This window comes from Callithrix jacchus, chromosome 20 (assembly GCF_049354715.1).
Source record: "Callithrix jacchus isolate 240 chromosome 20, calJac240_pri, whole genome shotgun sequence".
NCBI classification, from domain to species: domain Eukaryota; kingdom Metazoa; phylum Chordata; class Mammalia; order Primates; family Cebidae; genus Callithrix; species Callithrix jacchus.
Window position 1 is genome coordinate 13,358,741 of NC_133521.1, and position 6,000 is coordinate 13,364,740.

The window sequence follows — 6,000 nt, forward strand, 5'->3', positions numbered from 1 at the left end:
TAATCACTGGTTTCTCATAGGAAAACAAAATGCATCTGTGCTCACACAAAACTCACCACTTTATAAAGAAGTTGAGCCGTCTCCCATGGATGTGTATGCCGGAGGCCAAATGCTCTGTTTCACAGGACACTTGAAGTCCTGCTTCTTTTTTATCATTTCTTCCTGCTTGAAATCTTGTTTCTTTATCTACCCTTCTGTGACACTAAGTGCCTCTCGAGCTGAATTTTAACACTCCTCAGGGCGCGAGTGTGACTGCACACCAGGGGGGCTGGGTTTTTATTTCTGAAAGTCCAAAGAGGAACAGTGTAATGGAAAGATTACCCAAGGGGAAGTTATTCTAAGGAGCAGGAAGAGAGAACAAAGGCCCTAGGCACATGGCCAGGAGCTCCCCTTGCCCTGGCTAGGCAAGCGAATGAAGTTTTCAGGGAAAGGGGTGCTAACGGGGGAAGCCCAGGGTTCACATGTTAGGTCTCAGAATCTGGTCTACTGTAATGACCGCTACAACCACTGTAATGACCCTTCTGCCTTTCCAACACCACTGTGCGTCCTTGAAATTGTCACCTTCCCCACTTTCCCCAATGGAGAAAGCAAGAGCATTGAACCAAATGATCTGCCAGCTTCTCACTTTTGACATTCCCCATGTCCTCTAAATTTGGCTTCCACAACATTTATTTTACTACGTCTACCTATTCCTCTCCACCTCCATCCTCTCAAAACTGGACTGGGTGTGAGGTGCCATTGTACAGTCAGTCACCTCTGCAGATTGCCCCAGATATAATGATCAAAAGAAGCTCACAGGGGCAGGGGTCTTCTCTGGTCCCAGCTCTCCATACAGGTGTGGCCTTGGGTAAGATGCATGCTGTGGGCACCAGGTGTGGTGGCTCAAGATGCACAGTGTGGGCACCAGGCATGGTGGCTCACAACTATAATCCCAGCACTTTGAGAGGTGAAGGTGGGAGGATTGCATGGAGTTTGAGACCAGCCTAGGCAACGTAGTGAGACTCTGTCTCCACAAACAAACAACAAAAAATGGCAGGGATAGTGGCACATAGCTGTAGTCCCAGCTACCCTGGAGGCTCAGCTGGGATGATCGCTTGAGCCCAGGAGGTCAAGGTTGCAGTGAGCTGTAACTGTGCCATTGCACTCCAGTCTGGGTGACAAAGCAAGAGCCTATATCAAAAAAAAAAGATACACGGTGTGTTTGACCCTCAGAATTTTCATGTGAAAAGGGATGGAATGATCTTCTTCACCCAGGACTGCTGTGAGAATGATATGAGCTGCTGCACACTATGTTTGGTACAGAACATAGCACCTCCTGTTAGTATTCCCAGCTAGGGAATGTGAAGGAGAGGGGTATCCAGGAGTGACTGTGCTTTCAGAAACTCCCTGGGCTGCCACAGTCCCCAGCACCACTGTTGAAGAAGGATTGTCTAAGTCTTCCATATTCTTTACTAATATGGGGGCTGCATGTGCACGGCAGTGGAGACCAGGCCAGGATGCAGAAGGTGGGCCCCATCCAAGGGAGGGGGGCAGCTCAGTGTCAGGCACTTGTCACCCCAGATGTGCATCCCAAGGGTGCTATGTAGCAATGCCAGGCCTTCTCCCTCTTCAGGGAAACCAGGACTATGGAATTTTATGTGATAGCTTTTAAGTTTTGAGTAGAGATCACTACAAGTCTGCAAGCCATTACTTGAAACCATTGGGTCCAGAGTTATTTCAGTATTTAAATTTTCAGATGTAAAAATATTATACAATGAGACCACCATTTATAATGTGACAGCTTCAAGTGGGGTCTGGGAAAGATGTCACAGCCAAGTCCATTAATACTTTGGCATCAAATTAATTATACTCACAAAGAGTGGTGAGACATAGGACTCAGCACTTTCTCTCCTTGTGGGGACCAGGCCAAGCCCCCACCACACTAGCAGAGTCAAGGGAGCTGTGGCTAAGGCATTGTGACCCAGTTTCCTGAAGCCAGCCCCACTCACTCCAGAGAGAATCATAGGAACCATAAAGCTTTGGGATTCCTGAACTGAAAAGGCCATGACAACCACTGCATAAGCCCCATATCACTGCATAAGGTCACCACACAGCTCCAAGTGACAGAATACCAAGCCAAATAGGTTTAAATAAAGAACAGCAACAGCAGTCAAGTTCATTCGGTTATAGGAGAGAAAAGTACAGAGGTGTCTGGCCAGGATCACCTGGATCCAAGTGCTCCAGCAATGAGCCCTGGGCTCCGTTTCTATCTCTCTGCTCCACATTTGGCTGTGTTGGTTCCATACTCATGCAGATGCCTCATGGTAGCAGAAAGCCTGCCAGAAGCTCCAGCTCCACATATTTCTGGGATTGGGTCCCCTGGGAAACAGCATCTGTTCTGTCCCTAGAACAAAAGCCATGGGTCATCTCTATGGCTCTGAAAGGGTCCCTTGCCCTCGTGGAGCCAATCACAGTGGTCAAGTTTACCTGCCCGCCTGGAAAGAAGGATAGATTCCTTCTGGCCCATTTAACCCAGACTTCAGAGCCTGGGAAACTGAATGGAGGCCTGGGTGGGGGCAAAACCGTAGGTGTCTATTGCCAGGGTGACTCAGCAAACCCTCTCATTTCAACAGAGCAGACGATGAAACTAAGAGAGGAGGTGAAATCTGGCCAAAGTCACACAGCAGGGTCACTGGCAAAGCCAAGGCTGTGACCCAGATCTCTCAGTTTGGAAATTCCTGCATTGTACCACCTGGGATTAGTGGAGCCTGCTTAGAGGCCTTCCCCCATTTCCTATGTCTTCACCCCCACCCCACCCTGAGGAGGAAGAAATGAGGAAAGCCAACACTCTAACAAGCACACGCCCATGTGAGCACACGTGGGCACACATGCAGACGCACACACACACACCTCATGAGCAAAGATCACAGCCCTCCATTAGCAAGCTTGTGCCAGAGTAACCACAATTTACCTTTTCTTCTCTTGTACATCCCTCATCTCTGGAGAGGTCTCTACTGAGTCCAGCACAAAGTTAACACTCAATATTATTGTTGTAATTCTTATTTCTCATAATATGAATTACTCCCTCCTACACTCTCCTTGGCCTAATCTGTTAATTTACGTTGAGATTAAGCAAAGGGAGTATGAACAGCCAAGCAGAAGGACCAAGGGAGTCAGCATTTTTAATAAGAGCCAGAGCCTGAATCCAGCAAAAGATATGCAAGTCCTAATAATTACTGATGTGCATAGCTCTTTCCAGTTTGCAGACCACTTTCTCATTCATCACCCCATTTGATTTTTAAAAAACAAAAATAAAAACCAAAAAAAAACAACCTGCTGAGTCATATTAGGAGAGAATTATTTCCAACCACAGATAAGAAAGCCAAACACTTCCAAAGAAACATTTAGCTAAGATTTTCCAGGTACTAACTGGGAGAACTGGGATAGAACTGGAGTCCTAGTTTAGAAAGGTACATGTGTATGCATGCATGCACATAAGCATCCACACACACTCATACTATTAGAAATACAGGTCTGGAGTGGTGACTCATGCCTGTAATCCTAAAACTTTGGGAGGCCAAGGTAGGAGGATCACTTGAGACTAGGAATTCAAACCCAGCCTGGGAAACACAGCAAGACCTCATCTCTACTAAAAATAAAATAATTAGCTGGGCATGAAAGTGCACATCTGTACTCTCAGCTACTTGGGAGGCTGAGGTGGGAGGATCACTTGAGCCCAGGAGTCGGAAGCTGCAATGAGCCATGATTACACCACTGCACCCCAACCTGGGCAACAGGGCAGCCCTGTTTCAAAAAAGGAAAGAAAAGAAGAGAAAAGAAAGAGAAGGGAAGAAAAGGGAAGGGAGAAAAAAGGGAAGGAAGGAAGAAGAAAGAAAGGAAAGGAAGAAATTGAGAGGGGAAGAAAGAAGAAAGGAAAGAAAGAAAGAAAAGAGGAAGAAGAAGGAGGAGGAGGGAGGGAGGGAGAAAGGGAGGGAGGAGAGAGATTGCAACACAAATAAGCAATGTATCTAAAAGCTCACCAAGTCATGAACACTCATAGGGCCTTACTTACATTACTCGTGCCCTGATTTAACTTTGCATAAAAGTATTAAAAGCTCTTTGGGCCACAAATCTTTAAGTCATGTATGAAATAATCTCCATTCCCTACCTACCACCAATCATTACCACCTGCAAGGCCACCACATTGATCTCTTCTCCTACCACCCACTTCTATTTATCTCAATTATGTTGTAGATTTTTTTCCTTTGCTAAAAAGAATTCTATTCAATTCAGTGATCTGATCTCCTAGAAGGTAGTTATTTTCTCCATTTTACTAAGGAGGAAACAGAGATTCAGAAAGAGTTTAAGTAACGTGTCTGAAGTTGTACAGCTAGACTTAACCATTTTCTCTTGTCTTCCTCTGACCCAGGTGGCTTGTCATTTGATTCTACCAAACTTCTTCTTTTTGAAACCAGGAAGCCAGAGTGTTCAGGTCCTAACCTTGAAAAAGGAGAAAGAAAGTAGTTTTTCCTGGTCCCCACTTCAGACCAAGTCAGGTATATTCATTCACTTGACATTTACTGACTTCCTATTATGTGTTAGTTCTTTTACCATGAGGTTTTGAAGGGTTTGGAGGGTAGAAGAGAAAGGAGAGAGAACAGTCCTTTTTAATTAAAGTATAATTGATTCCATAAACGTTCGTTCTTGGGCTAGAGCCTATACTGACAAACACTAATGAAAAAATAAGTTCAAGAATCAAGACAACAGTATTGTATACATATCTCATCTACATCTGTATCTATACCTCTATTTATGCATAACATTCTGTTTTAGTAGGTGATGCATACATGTGGTGGAGATTGTAAGTTACAAAGTCTCTTTCACATACTAACCACCCAGTTCCACTGTGACTTGTTTCTCACAAGTCTATCCAGAGAAAGTGAAGCACGTACTATTGAGTCTGCTTATTTCTCTGGAATCTCTTCAAAAGAATATACCATCAAACATTGTGACATTTGCCAATCTAACCAATGAAAAACTGTACAATTGGTCCTTGAACAACATGGGGGTTGGAGTGCCAACTCCCGATACAGTCCAAAATCCATGTAAAACTGTGGTCTCCCCCAAAACTTAACTACAAATAGCCTACTGTGGAGCTTACCAAGAACATGAGCAGTTGACTGACACCTATTTTGTATGCTATATGTATCACATAGTACATTCTTCCTATAACGTAAGCTAGAGAAAAGAAAGTCATTAAGAAGAAAAAATGTATTTGTTATTCATTAAGTGGAAGTGTATTAAAGGTCTTCATCCTTATGGTCTTTAAGTTGAGCAGGCGGAGGAGGAAGAGGAGGGGTTGTCTCAAAGGGTGGCAGAGGCAGAAGAGGTGGAGGAGATGGAAGAGGAGGCAAAAGAGGCAGGCACAATTCATGTAACATTTTATTTTATTTTATTTTGAGACTGAGTATTGCTCTGTCTACCAGGCTGGAGTGCAATGGTGCAATCTCAGCCCACTGCAACCTCTGCCTCCAGGGTTCAAGTGATTCTCCTGCCTCAGCCTCCTGAGTAGCTGGGATTACAGGTGCCCGCCATCATGCCCGGCTAATTTTTGTATTCGTAGTAGAGAAAGGGTTTCATCATGTTGGCCAAGCTGGCCTCAAACTCTTAATCTCAGCTGATCTGCCTGTGTTGGCACCACATGTATGCATTACCTCTCAAAGTGCTGGAATTACAGGCATGAGCCACCTACACCTGGCCTTCATGTATCTATTTTTTTTTTTAAAGAAATCCTCATGTAAGCAGGCCTGTGCAGTTCAAACCCATGTTGTTCAAGGGTCAACTGAATTTCATTTTCCTTGAGTGGCTTGTTCATATTTTCAGCACATTTTTCTGTTCAGTTGTTTGACTTTTTTTATTGATTAATAGAAACTCTTTATACATTCAGTAAATGTATTATTGTAAGGTGTGAGCTGCGAATATTTTCCCACGTTTATCTTTTTTTTTTTTTTTTGCATTTTA